The 21,113-nt window shown below is 44.9% G+C and overlaps 1 long non-coding RNA gene across 2 annotated transcripts in view; it reads right to left on the reverse strand.

Annotated features, from left to right (window-relative positions):
• Window positions 1-21,113, reverse strand: part of LOC135423940 (uncharacterized) — a 61,432-nt gene that overhangs the window by 24,453 nt on the left and 15,866 nt on the right. For both annotated transcript variants that reach the window (XR_010435025.1, XR_010435024.1), the window contains exons 2-3: window positions 17,157-17,273; window positions 690-874 (exon numbers count right to left, since the gene is read on the reverse strand). This is a non-coding gene — a long non-coding RNA (uncharacterized LOC135423940). The remainder of the gene's footprint in view (window positions 1-689; window positions 875-17,156; window positions 17,274-21,113) is intronic.

The raw sequence follows: 21,113 nt of genomic DNA on the forward strand, positions 1-21,113 counted from the left end.
TTGCATTTTTAGTGCTCTGAGATTTCTATTAACTTTGCCCCCCCGTTTCCTCCTGTAAGAATTCAAGTACAGAGCTCAGGCAGGTACTTGTCTCACTCTGAGCAGTGGCCAAGGGCTGTTTAATGATTTGGGTTTATACAAATCACAGTGCCTGCCTGCCTAAGTACCTGTGGTACACGGTGAAAGCACAAATTCTTCTGTTAGAAACAGGTTTGTGTTTAAAATGAACCAATGTACACTTAGAACTTTGCTCAGTGAGGGCCAGGTGAAAGCTGTCCAGCCCAGGTGAGCCAGCTCCCAGCTGCCAAACCTTTCCTTCTTCCTTGGACAGAGTGTGGGGGAGTGTTAGCTTTTGGTTTTTTTCAGAAGCAACAGCGAGGGACAGGTAGTGTTGTGGTTTCAATCTCTTTTGCCTTCAGCTACTCTTTAGATCATAGTGAGTTTTTTACGTGTTAAAATTTTCCTCCTGAAGCTTCTCATGGAGCACTGGGATTTCTGAAATATCACTGTGTGATTACTGCCCCTAAAACCTCATTTGCACTTTTTTTTCCTATTGCATCCTCTGAACTGTGTGTGTAAAGATGCCCTAGAAATGGAACAAGTCCATACATTTCAATGCTGGTGACAAAAAGAGGTTAAAATTGCAAGCAACCAGTGTAATTTCTCTTGGCATTGAATGATTCTCTCACCTCTCAGATGGTCAGGTACTGATAAACACCTTTGTTGCCACAGTGTTGGGCAGGGCAGGGCTCTCCTGTCCAGCACATCTGTGTCTTGGGGTTAGGATCTGCTTGCTGGGCTCACCAGGCTGTGCTTCCACTTGTGGTCCTCCTGCACCATGGGACTAAACACAGGCCTGTGGCTGTGGAGAACCCTGGGGAAAGAAGAAAAGGGTTGATCCAGCTGTGAGACACTGGAGTTGTTCTCATAAGCTATTCCTGAATAGAAAATGGAAGTTATGGTACCTCAGAGCAGGAATGGCCTGTTGGCAAATCTTACTCTCGTTAGAGGAAAATATTTTAAATAGTCATCCCTTCCATGAAAACTTTGCAGTTTGATGGGGTTTAATTCAATTATTTTCAATGAAGCTATAATTGTGGGTGAATAAAACCCACAGAAAGATTGTATATGGCTGCCCTTAAAAAGTATAAGTACAAGAGTGGAGATCTGGTAGAGAGGCATTGACAGCTAAATATTTGAAAGAAAAATATGTAATGGAAGAAAAGCAGATCTGCTGCTTTTTGCCAGCTTTGGAACAGTGTTGTCCAGCTGCAGCATCACCCATCAGAGAAAAAAAAAAATATCTGAAGGTCACATTTTCAGCCTCCCGGAGCACTCGAATGTAGGGCAAGTGTTACGGGGACAGACCCAGGTCCGCTCCTCTGCGCGGCATTCTTCCTTTTGTGCATCACCATGGTAAACAGGGAGGGTTGCCAGGAGCCCGGGCGCATTGTTTGTCTCGCTCCCTCCTCCGCTCTCCCCCTCCCTCCCCAAATGCTTTCTCGGTGATTAGTTACCGAGTCGGAGGGGCTCCAGTTACGGCGCAGCCTGCCATCCCTCCCCGCCTCGCTGCAACTAATATCCCACCTGCGATGATAAGGTTTAAACTTGTTTAATCTCCCGGCTTAGCCGTGGTGTTTTAATATTTTTAAAATGGTTGTTTCAGAAAGAGAGGGATTTAAACAGGTTTTGAATAAATAATAAAAGCCCTTCTCACAGGTTGCAATGCAGGCCGGGAGGCATGAACCATTTTCATCAGGTCAGGTTTCACGTTGGGTTATCCCAAGGTGGCCTGACTTTGTGGCCACGGATTTACAATGAAACAGTCAGATGCAAAGCAGTTTATGGAGGAGAAACTGCTTCAATAATGCATTTCCTGCTCAGCACACAGCAGATACAATGACATTCACAGGGAACGGGAACGAAGTCTCGCAGGAAAGGAACCAGTTTCTCCCCGGAGTTTAATAACTTTTTTTGCTCCTACAATGTATTTGGGGAGATAAAGGTTGACCTGAGAGACATCAGAAGGTAGAGCTTTGGAGGGAGAAAAAAGACAGGTTTGAACATCTCAGGCCTGATGACCCAAAGCCCCATCTGCACTGTTTCAAGTTTAAGGGAAAGGGAAGAGGTTCCCATTTCATGGTCAAATTTCACTGGCATAAACCTAAGACTCTTCCTCTGGAATAATCTGGGTGAAGTGCTTTGTGCTGGTGTGTAGAGCACGTTGATTTGTCTCCCAGTCCTTGCTCCCTGGACTGTGTTCAGCCCCAAGAGGAGCCCTGACAAGCTCCTGAGCTCTCTGAGCCAAACCAAAGCCATCACACCAGGTTTGCAGGAGAGTCTTGTCCTCTCAGTCCGAGCCACTGGGATGCACATCAGGCTTACAGAAGCACGTGTAAGACTGGGATTGGAAAGCCTGGAAAAGTAGGCAAGACTCTGATAGCTTTGTTCAAGGCAGTTCTCAGTTCTCCTGCATTCTTAGGCACAATTTGTGTCAAAATTGGGGTAAAGCAAAGCATAGTGACTAAAGCAGAGGGGCCTGCCCTTTTCCAGGGGTAAAAGCCTGCCAGAAAGCAGGGCTCTGATCTCTGGCTCACTTCCAGAAGAGCCCAGGCAGCACCAACTGGATGACCTTAGTGCCACACAGTTATTTTCCTGAGGCTGCAGGAAAGAGAACCTGGGCACCCAGCTGTGGTACAAATAGTTTCTGTTCTTTCTGGTTTGGCAAAAAGCCTTGTCCAACACAGTGATCCGAAGTGGTCTCCGAAGGGAACTTGGCTGCATCAGCTTCAAGTGAAGGGAGAACCACTGTGTCTCCAAGAGGGGTCTGGCCAAGCTCTGAGCTTCTGCTTGCACAGGTGAATTTGGAAGTGCAGCTCATATAAAGTAATTAGCTGTGATTAGCTAATCACCTGTCACCCCAGGTGACACCTCCTTACTGACCTGGCTGGACACCCAAGTCACTCTGGGGTGGCAATGAGGACAGGGACGAGGAAAACCTTTTCCTTGGTGTGTGAAACCCTCTCTGACACAGCTAAAATTACCTGTGAGCTCCTGCAGGAAGCTTTTATGGACAGAACAGCAAATAAGAGCAATTTACTTCATAGCATATAATCATATTTCCAGTATTCTTGCCTATTTGACATAACCACAGGGCAAAAACACGTAAAATCTAGATGAGATTGGGTAAATACATAATAACAACAAACCACTGCCTCCATTGCACCTTCTATTTGAGGGAGAAGAGGCTGTTCCAGCATGATTTCAAAAGCACCACTCTAGTTTTGCATCACCTTGAAATAGTGAAGTATTAGCCCTATCTTTTTAGCAATGCCACACCAGTCAAGCAGGGGCTTGCTCCGTGTGCTGCTCACTCTGTGAGAAGCCCTGTGGGCAGAACCTAAATACCCTCAACTGCAGTTGTCTATCTCGACATAAAAGCATCCTTCCTCACCAAAACTAAACGACCCCACACCTAAATTCTTCGTGGGAAAGATGAGGTATGGCAGGCTGAGGGGGATGTATGAAACAGGAAAGATTTTTTTTTTAGAAGGAGGAGAGGGATAACAGTGAAACCAGGACTCATTTTTCTGCTGAAAGGAGTGGGGAAAAGAGCTGAATAAATAAATATAGGTCGATTACTTTGAGGATCCTTGAAGGGATGAGGGCTTAAAATATCAATATTGAAGTGAAACTTGAATGGCAGGGCAAGCAAAGATCCTTCCATATGTTCAGAATATTACATAAGAGAGCCATCCACATCCCTGGTCATCCTGTATGTGGAAGAACCACGTCCTTCAAGGGCCCTGGGGTAACTAAAGAACTATTTTTCAGTTCCTTGAGTGTCATACAGAGAGTTCAAACTTACAAGCTTAAGAATGAGCTGAAGTCTAATTTTAGTTATTTAGTGTTTAGCTGGGACATCACTGAATCAGGGAGAGGCAGGAAAGCTCTGGAGTTTGCCACTGGATACCTGTATGAACACAGATCAGCTCTGCTGATTGCCAGAAAAGCAAAGATCTGGATCATATTTATTACATGTGAGGCACTACATTCTAAGGCAACATTTCATACCACAGGCATGGGCTGCTGTGGTGCTTCAGCTTTTCAGCTACCAGCTGCTCCCCCCTAAAGTTTTAGGTTCAGTTTTTCAGCAAGTTCTAATTGTAGTTGTTTGGTTTCAGGTCATACAAATGAGGAGAAATTCAGGGGTTTTTTGGTGCTGTAGGTTATGTATTTGGTTTGTGCCCTGCTGTGGCTGCTCTGAACTAGGCAATATGAGCATCACTGGAGGGCAATCCCAGGGGAATCCCACTCCTGATGCCTGGGATGCTCACCTGTATGAGAGGACACACATGGCAATGCAACTTGCTGGAGAAGGACTTTTTTTCTTGCCAAACCCCTAATATTGGGGCATTCCTGGGGGGCAGGTGGGAGGTTATCTGTGTGCAACCCCTCCCCCAGTAAAACTAGTTTAGACACCACCACCCTTGTAAGCAAGAGGTGGGCAGAGAAATGGATGGAGGATTGATTTATCCAGTAAATCCCATGTCACCAAGAGGATGAGGAACACAATTCCATCTGATCCTCCTCCTTCTGGTGCTGTTGAGCACAGCGTTCATGTCAGGATGTGGGGGTGATGCTCTGTGTCCTGTGCAGGAAAAATAAGCCATAAGTACCACTGAGTAACTTGTGTGTTGCAGCAGGAGGAGTTGAAAGTTGTTTGGGTGGGGTTTTCTTTCTGGCTGAGAGTGGAAAATGTGATGGAGGCAGATCTAGCTGCATAATACAGGAGCCATTGGAATCTGCACAAGTGGGTCTAGAGGGCCACCAGTCTGGTTTGCAAACAATTCAGCAGGAGCCAGCAACTGAATATGACCAAAACAGAAAGAAGCAAACACAATGGGAAGAGTAATTTGTGAAGCAGGAATTATTCCTTGTTTAAGTGGGAGGTCACTGGAATTGGAAAGGTGACAAGTGTCATTTGGTGAAGGATTAGGGCAGATTTTTTTGGGTAGCTCTGATTTAGGAGTACCCGCTCATGGCCATGGCTTTCAGCTATGCTGGTTAACTGTTTGTGGGGCAGCAGAACAGGCTGGAGCACTGAAATAGCTGCCTGGAGAGGTTACTTTGAACCAAAAATAAAATTCTCTGCTTCAGCCCATGATTCAGCCACTGTACAGCCAAATTCTAGAAGCTCAGATAAGTAGCTGGGAGTAAAGGGATGGAGGAATCTATGGAAATATCTCCTTCAGAGGAGTTTGCTGCTGATGGAAGGATGCTGTGGACATGCCCTTTTAATTTTTAGGGATCTGATCTCCAAATCACATACTCATATGAGTAAATCCTACTCACAAAGACCTCGTTGACTTCCAACAATCCCCCAAGAATGCAATTTGTAGCCAAACCAGCTGAGACTTCAGCTTCTGCATTAGAAGAACACTTTTGTTCAGACTTCATATTTCAAAACACATTAGAAACAAAACTATGTTTTGCAGATAAAACTAGCCCACTGCCCTCTGTCAGAGGCTCTGCATTGTTTGTGGAGAAAGCAGCTTTTCCCTGCCAGCCCCCAAGTGTCCTCAGGTGCAGAGCATGCATATAATTTGCTCTTGTACCTCAATCAGTGAGCAAGCAGAAAAATAGAGGAAATTAATTTCTCTCCTTCCTTTTCCCTCCGTCCAATTTTTTACAAGAGCCTTTTAAAAATGTTGCTTACTAATATGATTACACACAGCAGGGGTTTGTAACAACCTCATCTTAACCACCTCTGCCCTTGCTGTGGAACGACTGGTTGCCTTGGCAATCTTCTCTCTGTGGTGCTCAGGAGCTACAATTACAGTGCTTTTCTCAGTAGAGATCCTCTTAGTTCCTTTTCTTAGAAGTTCATGACCAGGAGACACAGAAAGATGTATATAATGGATTTTATTGCTCCAGCCTTCTGTCTCCTTCAGCCCTGAAGGAAGCAAAGCTGCACGATCTAAACCTGTCTGCAGCGAGGAGCAAAACCTCCTGTTTGCTGGGATGAAGTGCTGCCACTGAATGTCACAACCAGGCACCTGAAGCCACCAGAGGTGGTGACTCAAATGCCACATAAACCCCGAGGACCAGAGCAGGAGCCTCCTGGGCCATTCCAGAGCGAGAAGGGCCCGTTGTTGTGTATTGCATTACAGAGACTTCCCTCAAATGTGCTTTCTTTGCAAGGAAAGGGATGGCAACTTTAACTGCTGGCTCTGCAGACTCCAGCTAAATGCAGATGAGCAGGACATCACCCTGGAATGGGAGGGCTAGCTGCCTCAGCCTCCATCAGTTTAGATTTACAGGCCAAACCTGGTGCTAAACGACACCAGTCACATATTGTCTGTGTACCCAGTGACAAACAAAAGTAAAACCCGTGTCAGCTCTGTGACATTTGCAAAAGACACTGAGATCCAGTGACAAAGATGCACTATTTTTTTGACTGTTGTTCTGCTGGATCAGCAGGGGGGTTTAAATAAAACCATTCTGTCCCTGAATTTGAATATGACTGGTAGTAGAGGGGGAGCAAAGCTGCCGAGCCAACAGTCACAGAGTGGACCATTATTTTGGGGAGATGTCTGAGGACAGCAGCGAGGTTAGCCCTGCCTCTGCTCTCTGTGAGCAGTGGATGGATGCACAGAGGGGTCATGGGTTGCTTAATCTGCGTGCTGGGACTCTGTGCTGTGTGAGGACCCGAGGAAAGCCTCCTGGTTTTCCTGCTGCCGAGGTTGGTAGGCTCCGGTTCGTGCACAGCGAGGGGAGTTGTTCTCACCACGCACAGACCGTGGGGCTTCACCCCAGCGGTGCCTAATTGCAGCTGGCATTTTGGACACTCTCAGTGCCTGTGCCAGTGGGCACTCGGCTGACGAGCGACATCCCTTGTGACACGAGCAACGTGAAAACTGCAGAGGAGACTGAAATGCTGAACTGCTGGTTCGACAATTAGGAACCTAAAGAGAATTAAGCAGTCCTAAAGCCTAAACAGTTCACTTCTAACTGACAAAACACAATAAAACAGGGAGACAGGTTTGCAGTTTTGTACTCATGGGTCTCCTTCTCTCTTCTCTTTCCCTCCCCCTCTGCTGTCAGTGTGACCAGAGATGCTGTTTGCTCTGAGGTGGCAGCCACCAGCAGTGGTTGAGATGCCATCGTTAATTAAAGTCCTGGTTCTCAAGTGCTGCTCAGATCCAGGAAAGGGTGAGAAATGCCACATCTGAAGGCCATGGAAGCAGTCCTATCTCACAACCCAAATCACTAACGCTGAACACTTCCAGGCAGATCACACTAACGCTTGGCAGGCACAGAACAAATGCAAATCTGACTTGAAGGAACAAAAACTCCACTGATAATAAAAGCTCTTAATTCAATTTAGAAGCTACATGAAATGTATAAGAACCAGCTCTTGTATTGGATACTCATTCAGTACCTTGTGAAGGGGCCCTGCTCTCGAGTGGCTGTGCGGTGGTAGGGAAGGAAAGGGGTGATTCCTACAGGACTAAAATGTAATGATTCTTCTCAAACAAAGTTTGGGAGAAATCAAGTGCTACCCTCTGACCTGACAGTCCAGGTGCCTGGCAGTGAGTCTGCCAACACAAGTGCTGGAATTGTTGTTCCTCATGCAGGTGTGGATGTATCTAAGGAGCCAAGGTGGAACAGGATCCATACATGGGAGCCAACTCTTTCCTGTGGTAAAGTGACTTTGCACCAGAGGAGGAAAGAACTGCTGGCCTTCACTGTGGTATTCAGGGGTTGAACATAAAGTCCAATTCTTGTTGTTTTGTTTTTTTTTTTTTAATATTTGTATTTATTAGTGGTGGCTTCAGTGTAATAGTAGATTTCAATGGGAAAATGTAATCCAAGAAATGGCCTCCTTGTAATGTTCTGAGCAGTTCTGTGCAGGAATTAATCACAGAGCAGAAGTCAAAGTAACTTGCTTTCAAGGTTACTTTTACAAACAGTAAGCACAGGTAGAAGGCAGTCAGGTTGCTCACAGACATGTGCTCAGGCTGGCCTAACAGTTTCCTTGCTGTTAAGCACTTTCTTATTCCTAGACTAACCATCTCTTAGACAAACCATCTGTTTTTCCAGTGTTCATGTCTTGGAAAGATAGATACTGGTGTCTGGAGGGGTGAATCAATATGATGAACACAGAACAATCATTCTTTCTGGTCAGCATTGTGCTGTTCAGTCCTCCAAATCTGCCATTCAGTGACACTGTTTCTCCAGCAGGGAAGGTTAATCCTGCTCCATGGTCCTGCTTTCAGGATTCAGCTATTTCCCAAACCAAGAACTGTGCTTTTCTGAGTGATCTATAGTGTAAATTAAACTCTTCACAATGAGCATGTGTAACTTACCCAAATGTAACACAGAAAAAAAATCACTGGTAGTCTTGTCTTTTAGTCTTTTGAGTATCGCCAGCTCTGACATAAAAGCTTAAATCTGGAGTTGGAATGTGAGTTTATTGCACTGGGCTCCCTGGGCTGGCAGCACCATTTCTCTTGCATTGTTTACCTGCACATTTCCAGGGCAAAACAGCAAATGTGATACCTGGGTGATACCTTGACTTTGTACCAGCACAGGGTCAGGGGCAAAGTCCACATTTGCTTTCATTTTCAAGAACCAAGAAATCCAACAGAATAGCTGGAGCAGTTTTCTGCCCCAGCAGGGACCCCAGTTTGGTTTGGGTCAAACAAGGGGTAGCATTTACCCACCACTTCATTGCAGGGCAGAAATTGGCAGCCATTTAATTTAATTTAAAGCTCGGGCCAGAAGGCAAGGAATGATGAACCCATTGGAAATTCAGTGAGACATTACTGGAGAGAATACAAGGACAGCTGGAATTCGGAGGGGATGCCAGGTTTAGCACTCCTGTACTCACAGAGGTGCTGCAGGATGTTTAATAACCCTGTGCATCTACGTCACTACCTGCATTTGCTTGGGAGCACTTGCTGTTGATGGCTCTGCAATTCTGTTTAAAATGTATGGAATTTGACAAGATCCTATCTCGAGGTGACATGCAGGCTTCAACTGCACTTAACTAAATCTCCAAGAATCTATGCATCTTCACCTTTCTGCCCTCTTCTTTTTCTTGTGTTTGTTGCCCAGTCAAAGGAAACAGCTTTTTGTGTGAATGATGATTAATAAGCAGCCCTGCTGAAGGGTGATGGTGTTAAGAGCAGGCTCCTTTAATAGACACTTGAAAATTTGTTCTGACATGATGGGCTGTCAAATCACTTTTCAGGTGTACACTGACATAATAACATGCATTTGAGAAAAATGATAGGGTAAAATACACATTTTTTACAGCATGAAGATAAATAGTGAAATAGCCACTTGCCTGCCTCTATGGAAAATAAGGAAAAAAAAACCATTTAGAGTGGAATTGTGAGTAGTCTGGACATCTCCATTGCCTTGTGCTTGAAATATCATCAGTTGAGTGTGTCTGTTGTTATATTTGTGCTTGAATTGAAGATATAAAGCATTTTCAGTGTCCATTTATCCCAGGCATCCCAGGACAGATTTTTTTAAAGGTTATGGCCATACTTTCAGTATGTGAACTTCTAGGCAGAAATAGAATGGAACATTTTAGAAAAATGCCGCAGTTAATGGGAAACTGTTAATAAAAATAAAGCAGTAGCATGTCTGGTTTGCTTGAGACCAAAACATCTCCCTTTCTGTTTGGGAAGAATCTTGACAAATAGTAATTCAGGCTGTGGACTAGTGAATAGAGAGCTGTCTCTTTCTATTTTGTGGAAGCATCCTGCAGTCCAGAATCCCCTTCCCTGATTGCTGCCTTGGCCTCTTAGGAACCAAGTGCCCAAATATTTGAAGTTTAACTTAGGTACATGCAGTGAGTAACAAGCATTTTCCCATTCCTTTTAATGTTGCCATTTTCCAGCATCTGATAAATATCAAATCCTTTCTTTTTATATATCTGGGGGGAAAAAAAGAACAACTCCAAACCAAACAAGCAATGCCCAGAATGGCAGTTTGAACCACACAGGGAACTCTCCTCACCTGAGCAGGTTGCCCTGGGGAGACAGGGTAGATACCCCACGTGGAGTTGTTCCAAGCTCTTCAAACCAAGCATCAAAGCAGCAGCCCTCTGGCACAGAGGTGAGAAAATGCTGCCCTGAGGCACAGCTCCTGTGTCAGGCAGATAGCAAGCAGTGGGCTCATAAAACAATATTTGAAGGAAGGGTAAAAAAGAGCACGAGGGAAAGGGAATTCTTATGAGCTGCAAAGGGAAGGCTTTTCAATCACAATCTCTGACAAAGAACAGCACTATTAGGACAGTAAATCACTGTGGCCCAGAGGAACCTGTGCTGATAAAAGTCTGACAGGCCAGGGAAGAGGTTCAGGGTGGCTTGCAGGGAAAATCTTTCATTCCAAGCACACAGAGCAGACCAGCAGAGGCAGGAGGAGCAGGTACAGGCAGGCAGTCCTGAACAGGAGGGTGAAATGGGATTGCAGTTCTTTCTACAAAGAGGAGAGGAAAGCCCCTCTGATGCTTTTAGCTGGGGAAAGAGTGGGCTGCCTTAAGATCAGGATTCTTCCACCTCTATGTTCTTCATATCAGTTCCTGGGTCTGGTGACAGAACCCTAAACAGCAGGGTAGCAAGGCACTGAGGCAGTTCTGTGGAACAAACCTGGGCAAGCACTGCTTGTTGGGTGGCAGGTAGTGATGGCCAAGGCAGGGGTTTGAAGTCACACAGTCTGTTAAAAAGCCTTGAAGAAAGGAAATAAAGCATGTGGGAGCTGGTCAGACTTGAGTAAAGTAAGTGGGCTCAGTGACATTCAGTGCATTCAGAGATCCCTCTCCATGCTCTGGGCAGAGGATGAGTGACCTTCACATTGTGCATTTCTGGAAAACACAGACTTTTTTGAACATGCTTACTTTGCAATGGGGTAAATATCACATTCTTTCCCTTCCTTTTTCCTTCCTGCTGTTGCCCTTGTGCACTTCAGTTTTGTCCCCATAGCAAGAGGGTGTTTGATGTGGTGTAATTCACTTCTCCTAGAGGCAAGAGGAGGGAGATGGAGGAAAAGCAGGTAACTGAAGAGTTGAAGCACTTTTGTCTCGATTCCTCCAATACAGCAGGTATGGTATCTGAAAGACCTGAATTAAAGGCGATTAGAAAGGCAAAAAAAACAAGAAAAGGTTTAAGAAATGTTCATATTTTTTTGTTTCTTTGCTAATGGAAGAATGGATATGAAAGACTGCACTTTGATATCAACCTTGATACTGACCTTCACACTATCCTGTTTAAACTATATGTACTTTCCAGAGGCTGCTCCACAGCATTAGTGTAGGATCCTCCCAACACTTTGATATACCTCCTACTTTCCAGTGTTCCTCTTGTATTCCATCCCTCCTAAGTTTCAGGGAGCTTGATGCAAGGACCAGGTGATGAGAGAGGGCCCCCCATGCAGGAATTAGCCCCTGAGCCATTGCTGCCAGTCCTGCAGGGGTATATTGTGCCAACAGAACAGCAGAGAGACTCCAAATGCATCAAAGATTCTATTTGTGACATTTTAAGCACTTAAGAGCTCATTGAGGGTATCCTGTGATACCTAAAAGTACAAAACAGCAATTTTCTCCATTCTGTACTTGAGGTTTGCCTTTTACTGGTCAGAGCAGGTTCTCTGCAACCAACACTTGCCCAGAACACCTTGCTGTGTCCTGTTTTTTGCATTTTACTGCTCACTTGGCATTCACATGCACATTGCAATTTACTTGTGAACTTCCTTGGTACATTTGAGGGGATGGGGAGGGAGGAAGCATACATAGGTGTAGAAGCACCAGAGTATGTTATGAATGAGCAAAAATCTATTTTAAAGGTATTAAACTATTTAAAAAAAGGCAACAAAACCCCAACAAACAGCCAGAGTCTGCTGCCTTCCTTGCCTAGGATGGAAAGCTGGAAAGGGGAATTCCGGCTCCTGCCGTGACAAATAAATCGCCAACAGCAAGGAGGCACTAACTAGTCAGACACGGTACTTTCCCCAGGAGAACAGTATCCTGTTATATCACCCAGAAACATTCTAACCTGAGGCAACTGATCTTAACAGCTCAGTGTCTTAAATCTAGGGAGAGAGAAAAGAACTTGCTCCTCACTGAGCACTCGCCCCGAGAGGCCTCTCGGTCACTTTGGCTGAACAAAGTCTCTGTCCTCCCATCAAGCATTTACGTGCAGCACAGCCCCAAACTGCCCTGACTGAGGCTGTTTAAACTGGGCACACCTTGTAAATCTTCTCACTGCAGAGACAGTGTCTTGGAGCCACTATCAAATCACACGAGTGGAGACAAATTAGATCAGATCACAGCTGAAGCCATCCCAGCATCCTGTCTGTTCCCGTGGTCATTAGTGGATGTAAATGGAAAGCTGCTGAGGATCAAGCAATCTTCTACCAACCCAGTCCTCCACAGGAATTGGGGGTGTTACAAATTAGATGACTGATGTTCTCATAACAGGCTTCCACTGGAATGAAACCCACCTTTCCCTTTGCTTTGAGACTGCAGCCCTACAGTCAACAAGTTTGCAGAAAAATGCATCTGTGGTGGGTTAAGATGGGAAAAGTTCTCGGCAGAATTCCCCACACGTTGACAGAAATTAATGTGGAGATGACAGAAGACTTCAGCTGAAGGGAGGGGTTAAAATAAAGTTGAGGGCTTGACAAAGTCTTCATCCTTGGAATTAATAACTTGGCTTAAAAGCACCCATTTGCTTCTTGACTTAACCCTGTGTCTTGCTGCTTCCTTGAGGCACCGACACAAGGCTGTTGGATATTTGAGGATAGAGAGATGCTTTCAAGCTCAGGTTTAGCTCTGTTTTAATTTTTTAAAATATTAAGGCTAGGCACAAGAAAGACTAACAGTAGTACACTGTTCAGGCCACTCAGATGTGGGCTCAGTTTACTGCAGACAGAAAGGGGTAATGAAATGGGCCCTTCTAAATCCTCTGCTGGCTGCTTTCAGTATGAGGCTGACAAGTAAAGCAGCACTGGCAAGTACTTTTGTCAACATAACCTTTGATTTTTTTTGTTTGTTTGTTTTTCTTAAAAATGCCCACTCTCTTCTTCCTCCAAGAAATAGCTAGATCTGTTTTGCTTTGAGTTGGAGTGTTTCTTTTTTAAAATATTATATAGAACTTTTTGCTTCGTTGTAGTAGCAAAATTAATAATTTAGAATTTAGTCAGTGCCATATGAACCTGATTTTTTAATGTCTTGATTTGGCTCTCAGATGCTACCCCCAATTAAATTAATTATTGAGCCTTAATTGTGGGAGATCTTGTACTTTCTAAGCAGCTGAAGGGCAAGGATGTCTCTCTGTTGGTGACTGTTTCCAGCTGAGAGTGGTGAGGGGCTAATGGGTTCGTGTTTCTCTGTTCCAATTCAGTGGGCTGATCCAGGTGGTCACAGTCCTGCAGGGCTTTCCCAACCCACGACACATTTTTGGGAGTAGGTAGCAAAATGTCCAGCTAAGATCCTTCTCTTATCAAAGATCAGATCCAGTGAAGCTGGAAGAGAACATGTGGAGAAATCCCTCAGTCACACGATGCTCTTCTGTACGTGGTGTCACACAGAAAAATGAACTGTTATGGTGACCCTTTCTAAAACAAACCAAAAGTCAGGTGGATCAAGTCATGCTGTGGGGAAATAATGGCTTCATAGTCAGGTATTCAGATGAAAAGACATAACTGTACTTCACTATTGGTTCCTAGAACCTACCTGCCAATTAACCACCCAGTGTGGGAGGCCCTCACGTGGCAAATGGGGTAGCTGGATCTTTCTGAAGTTCTGGAATTCCCTGGCCCCTGTGTGCACTCAGGGATGTCTCTGTTTGCTATATCCATGTGGATCTGCATCTTTGGAAGGGAGAGGGAGCACATGCCCTTGCTGTCCTGTACGCCCTGGGAGGTGAGAGCAGGTACAGCTCTCCTGGGTCAGGACGCAGCCCCCACCCCATCTCACCCAGCACGGCTCCTCCCCGCCCTGACAGCCTGGCAGTTCATCACCCAGATGAAAGCTCTGACCTGCCCTGGTTGTCAGCAGAGCTGTCACAGGTGAAACTGTGCAGATTTCCAAAGGCAGGTGAATTCCAGAGTCAAGCGTGGCCGGGGGGCAGAGGCACGGAGCAGGCAGGGACTGTGCAGTTATTTAAGGCTCTGGGATGTCTCGGCCACGGTGCTGGGTGCTTCTGGTTGGTTCTTGCCCATGACTGCACTGGAAGAGGCCTAAGGGACAGTTCTTGGAATTCTTCAGATTGTCAGGGACCTGCTGCTCAGTTAATGGGCTACATAGGGATTTCTCAGCTCTAGGAGGGAAAGATTTAAGCCCTGTATTGGGCCACCTTTTAGACTATTAGATTTCCAATATTCATATTGAGAAGGGCTTCTGAGACTCAAACCTCTACTTTCTTATGCACAAAGCTTTACTTACTTTTCCATAAAATCTTATATTTTGAAGTAGTTAGGAATCTTAAGAGCACAGAAAGTAGAGTCCTGTATGTCCTGTAGAGAGCCCTGATACAGGGCTCTGAATGTGATGGTAATTCTACGTTGTGGTTCAGAGCTTTCCTAATCTGCCAGAATGCAGAGTGAGGCTTAATTGTTGGTGTTGGTTTGTGAACAACAATAATGAACACCAGCCAGTCATGTTCTGGTTTTATAGCAGACACTTGGAAACAGTCATTTGAAGGACCCCTCAAAAAAATAAGCAGCAGACACCTTGGGCAAAGCTGAACCATGACTGATAGTGGAGGAAAGAGAAAGGTTATGGGTTTATCAAGCAGGAAAACCAGTCACACTAAAAGCAAGAAATGTAGTAGGCAGAACTGATCAATCTATACACCTCTCATGTGTTCCCTAGCTAATCCCACTGGCGTTCCAATAATCATTTGATAGTGCTCTAATTTCTCTGGAACTGCTCATGCGTTTAACAAACACACAGCAAATACTGGAGAGCTTCATTAAATGCCATTATTATTCATTAAATAAAATTCCTCCCCTTCCCAGTGGTAATCAAGTGGCTCAGTGGCATGCTGGGAGGGGAGGAAGGTAAAAAACAAGATTTATTAAATACAAAATTGAGTGGCAGTGTGAAAGTTAAGTTCAGTTAATTCTGAGCAGCTAATTTTGTGAGAGCCCGAGGATGGAAAGGGGTCAATACTCTTTGCAGACAAAGCCAAGGGTCAAAATGTGCTGCTTGCACACTATTTCCATTTCCCCTGTTGTATGTACACTGCACCTACTTGTGTCACTGTGGTTTGTCCCACCCTCAGTCCCCTCTTCCTGGTCTCTCCAAACTCAGTGCTACAACACACTTCCCTTGGGAGGAAAAGAGTGGTGGCAGTGACCAAAATAGGTAATTTGGAAGTCTGTGCCAGGCAGCAGCACAGGAACAGTCTCATAAGGAACAGAGCCAGTTTTAACTCTATGAAATAACTTTGTTCTAACAGATCTATGGCCCAGAGCATTTCCCAGGTACCTGTTTCCTAGGGTTTGGTCAGGTGATGAAGCCACAGACCTCCTTCCCTTGCAATTCTGTGCTCTGACACTTTTCCCAGTCACCACCTCCCTGAGAGCAAAGCAGGATATTCTCAAAGATATTCAGAGCATTTGTTTGGATATGATCTCCACCTAACTAATGCCATCAAAGCATCCCAAAGAAAAAAAAAGCACAACAGAAGCAGCTCAGGTTTGTACCATGTGCTGCTGTGAATAATGAGGAAAAGATGATGTAAAATATGCAACCACTTTTTATTTCTAATTTATTTATCTATTCTGTATCTGGAACGAACTGCCCAACTGAAACATCCCTAAATGCCAGCAGAAATGTTTGGAGATTAGGAACACTTCAGAGGTGAGATTTCCCCAGTGTCCCCTCCATGGGCATGTGGTGACTCCTTGTCATGAAAATAAACACACCATTCTACTAAACACTGTTAATGTAGAGAAGAGTTGGCACAGATAAAGAACTCGTGGTTTGTGTAAGCCAAGGTTCTGTCTCTCACAGGGACCAGTACAACTGCTACAGATGGAGGTGAAATCAAATAAAAATCAATAGGACAACTTGCCTTGAGGGGAATTCTTCCTAATTGTGGAAAGCTGGAGAACGGCTGAGATGAGTTCAGACAGTATGGAAGGAAACAGATATCAAAAAAGGGACACATGCAGGCAGAGTTTTGCCACTTGCACAACTAAGGTGTTTGTTTTTACCGTGCAGACTAAGTTTCTTTGGAGTTTATGTGATGGGTTTTTACACATTTGGAGCAAACCACGTGCTTGGCTGAGGCAGGACACGGCAGAGGGCTGCCCTCACCAACACCCAGGGAAGCTCTAACTGGCTGTGCAGGGGGAGCACTCCCAGCACTCCCAGTTTCCCCAGCACAGCCCCTCAGGAGGGTCACAGGGAAGCTACGGTGCATCTGGAGGGGTGTCTGGTTTCTGAGCTGAGGCAGAAGCGGGACCCCAAGGGGAGGCTCTGTCCCTGACCCCCTTTGCCCTCCCTTGTTCTGATCTTTATTGGGCCGTCTGCCTCGTAGCATCAAAGGCAAAAGCAGGCCCGTGATTTGTCCTACAACAGCTCTATAAAAAACATAATTGCCCAATAACCCTCTGTCTGCAAACCAAGCCATCTTCCTGTTTCTTCTCTCATAAAGACTATTTGACAAGCCTGTTCCATCAGCTTATAAAAACCTAGAAATAGTTGCCTTCCCTAGAAAGAAACTTCACAGGAAAACAGAAAGAAACTCGTTTTCCTTACGTGTATATGTAGTGTGTGTATACACACAAATATATATACACACTAAGATTTCCACATGTAAAATACCTAAACCACATAAGACAGTGAAGTTACCTACTGGCATGACAAGCAGAGGAATTATTCCTTCTTAAAATAAGGATGCAACCCTACACACTGAATTCATAGGGTCAGAAATGTTCTGTACAAAAGTGAACAAAAGGGTGTGCTGCTCAACTAAAAAGGGAATGACCTAAAAGAGATGCAGTAAGAATCATCCTGGATATCCTGGCATTGTTTTGAAGTTGCATATGATCAGATACAATGCAAGATTATTTTTTTTTTCTCTCTTAGAGCTTCTTTTCCCACATAGTAATGTTGTTGCCAGACTCACCAATAAATATGATTCTTCAGCCTTCCTTTTGATAAGTGTGCAGATGTAAATTGTCCAGTCACCTTCTGCTTAGTGTAGGGAGTAGCTCATTCAAGTGACATTCTGTCCTCGAGCATCCTTGAGAAAATACAGAGAAACTCCAAATTAAATACCTGTACCTAAGCTTTAAATCTAGATCACTCTGTGCTTCAGCCACTAAAAAGTAGCTTGAAGTAATCCTTTGAATAATCTTGCTTCTGATGAAAAGTTTTTAAAAAGATCAGTTATCCAACAACTTGTCTGACTGTCACAGGTCTCATTTGAAATATTTAAGGTAGATATACAGTTAAGATTTGATTTGTGGTGCTGAGATTTACACTCCTGGCACATGTAAGAATATTGCATTTTAATTTACTTTCAATACAAAATAGTTGCTTTGATATGGCTGAGAACAAACGCCTTGGGATCTGTTCCTCCCCAGTGACATCAAATAAGAATTCCTCTATTAATATTAGTGGATGGATGAAGGATCAGGTCTTCAAAAACAAACAAAGAAATAATTTATGGCTGCTGCTATGGGCCAAATGTTGAAGGGTTTGCTTTATTACACATGCAAGCCTGCTGAAGTCAAGGAGGACCTCAATAAGGAAGGTGGTGTCAAAGCTGAAGGAAGGTGCTGATTTCAGATTCCACTGAATGCTCTGATTCTGAACCCAGGATTTGATTTTAGTGTTCTTTGTCTAAAACAAGGGTAAAACCAGATATAGTTGAGGCCATTCTAAGCAGATGTATCCATAGCTATAATGTTGAATAATGGCAGCAGCTGTAATTGGAAAGTTTCAAATAATACAATAATTTCATTCACAGTACAGAGGATGTCTCTTTGTGTATTTTCATAGCTTTTTTTCAGTCTTATATAGCAATGAAATATTAATTTTCCATTCAGTTATCTGTGCTCTGGTTTGTATTCACGTAGCTAATTGTCTCTGTGGGACTGAACCTTGGTTACAATTATTTTATACAGCTCCCAGTTGCTGCTGGCCAACAGTCTGGCTCCAGCATTCACTCTCCTGGTTCCTTGTCATGCACTTGGTATGAACCAAGTGTTCATACCTCTGTTCAGGGCCCTCCTGTGATTAGCCAATCTTGTTGTCAAAAAAGAACCATTTTCCAAACCTTTTCTGCGCTCTTTCTGTTCATCACAAGGTCATCAGTGGGACTCAGCTCTGCACTTCCCCAGTGGATTCCACTGCAACTTTTCAGTAGTTCCACCTCTGAAGTGTCTTCTACCCCCCCTTCCCTTCCCTTTGTGTCTAGCAGAGAAGCAATACCTCCTCATCTTTTCACAATTGGGAAGGATGAACCTCCCAAGCAGATCCATTTGGAGTGACCTGCCTGCTGTGGGCACAAGGGCCTGTGGCCCAAGGCAACCCATTGCAATGTGAGACAGGAGTCCAGCTCGTCCCAAACACTGTAAAGCCAGCCTTAAAGAACTAAAGTCAGCGTCTGCATCTCTTTCCTAGTGTTCCAAATCTTTTTAGTGCTTCCCTCTCCCTTCCCTCTTAGTTCATCTGAGGAGAACACGGATATTCTGCAAACCCTTTCAGCAGTAGTGCACATACACGAGTGAATGCTGAGATGTGATTGCTGGTCAGTAAAGGCTTCAGGCAGAGTCTCACATGCAGCAGAGGAGTGGACAGGTAGTCACATACCTCAGTCTCACTCTGTGTACTGCCCAACCCAGGAATTCCTCCTTCCTTGTCCTACCAGTAGCCTTGTCCTGTGTTCAGCAGGCTCCTCCTCCTCCCACCCAGTTTGTTTTGGGGACTCCCCAGGGATTTCTCCTCCTCTTTGCCGAGGCAGTCTCTGGGCAGCACAGCAAACCCTTCCCTGGCCCCGCTCCAGCCCCACGTGCCCTGTGCAGATCCCGTGCCAGTCCCAGAGCCAACTGCTACCACAGGTGCCTCCACCTGGGGGAAGCAGAGAACCACAGAGCTCTGGAGTTTGGGAAGGTTCCTGAGCGCTCCCCTGCTTCAGGTAGGAAGCTGGCTCCCAAATATGCCAGACTCCAGGTGAATAGTTGTGCCAGGGCCAACACCAGCACTGAACAACCAGAACTTGGCCCCAAACCCTGTATGGGCAGGAGTTCTCTGAAAGAGGCACTGGGTTGGTTGGTGTTGTCCTGAGAACAACTGGACTGGCATCACCCCTGGGAAGACTGATACACCTGGAGGTTTATGTGCCCTCCTTCCATGTGAACACCAATTTGAGAATCTGTTTAAACCTCACACCTCCAATCTATCAACTTTAGGGTTTCTCCGAGGGAGAACTGGCCCCAAAGGTGGGGTTTCACCTGTGGCTTTGGGACTGATGCAGCCCAGTGAGGTTATGAGAAGTAAATGACAGGATGTTGGATAGGTTGATTGCTCCTCAGGTTGGAATGCTGAGCTTGTCTGGGCCACCAGGCTGTAATGCTGTATTCTCTTACTGAGGGTGTGTTCCACACCTTGAATGATGACTGCAGCAGTAATTCCTAAGTCTATGGTATTGGAGAAGAAGAGGCTGTGCCCCATTTGTGAGGATATTTACTCTTGGTATGCAGTATTTATGCAGTAAACTGTATTGACCTGTGTGAGGGAAGCAGAAAGGTGCTGGACACAGCACTTAGCATTGTAGACTGAATTTTGAGCAGAAAATAGAAATGAATGCCTACTTTTAAAAAAAGGAATCAATGTGTCAGTGGTTAAAAGGTCCATACTGAGCAGCAGGATTTTATTTACAGTCTCCTCCAAAGATGCTGGGGTAGTAAAAAAATGATAACTTGTCTTGAAACATTAATAAACCTGAGTTGGCCCATGTGATACTGAGATCTGTGGCCCAACACCTTCAAGCCCAGTGCTTTAACTTCAAGACTCCCTGCACAGCAACTGTTGCACAGAGTTGTTTAAAATGAAGGTCTCAATCCTGCTTAGCAAATCTGTATGGTATAAAGTTGAGCTAAACCAGAGCCTTGTTAAACAAAATAGGGCTCAGTGCTGGCTTGGCAGTTTGCTCCTGCTGTACAGAACTGAGGCTCAAAGTAGAAGCAGATTAAAAAAAAAAATGTGGAAGAACAACCCTTTCCTCTTGCTCCATCACTCAGGCTCTTACACATGTCGAAAAATAAACAGCCACCAACTTTTACAGCAGCAGGATTTGGAGTGTGCTATTGGGAAACCCACTAAATCTTTAAAGGAGGTACCTTTGGAAATATTTTATAGACACTCATCTCCCCAGCAGGAAAGCTAGTGCTGCAAAGAGACATCTTTAACAAATAAATAATAGTTTATTAAGTCACTTGTCTCCACAGCAGGAAATAAACTGGGGGGTGGGGAAGGAGGGTGGTGGGGTGACAAAGGAAGGGAAACAAAAAACGTTACCCTTGCAACCCCTCTGCTCCACCAGAGCTGTATTTATTTAAAACACTCTTCTCCTAAGACAGATGGAAAAAATAATTAACCCAGCCACCCACCCCTTTTATTAAACTCCTTTGTGACCACCAGGGATACGATTAACATGGCCACCATAAAAACCCAGTCCCCTACCCTCAAAATAAAGAGAAAAACACAAGCAAGATTGAGACACGGTGCAGGGCAGGAAGTAAATTAAGAACCTGCCTCTAGGGCAGTGAGAATATTTTTCTGAGTACCTGCTGGAAAATTTGCAAGACAATCATAGTGAGGGGGTTTTTTTCACTTTGGTCTTGAGGGCTCACAGAAGAGAATCTTCCCCTTAGGCAACCAACTTGTGTGGAACTGCCACTGCTTCCCAGAGGACAGGATGGGAATACCCAAGTTGTCCCAGAGGACAGAATGGGAATACCCAAGTTGTCCCAGAGGACAGAATGGGAATACCCAAGTTGTCCCAGAAGACAGAATGGGAATACCCAAGTTGTCCCAAACTTGCCCAGTTTTGAAGCTTGCCCAAATCCTCTGTCCC

Source organism: Pseudopipra pipra, chromosome 18, assembly GCF_036250125.1.
Source record: "Pseudopipra pipra isolate bDixPip1 chromosome 18, bDixPip1.hap1, whole genome shotgun sequence".
In the NCBI taxonomy this organism is placed as follows: Eukaryota; Metazoa; Chordata; class Aves; order Passeriformes; family Pipridae; genus Pseudopipra; species Pseudopipra pipra.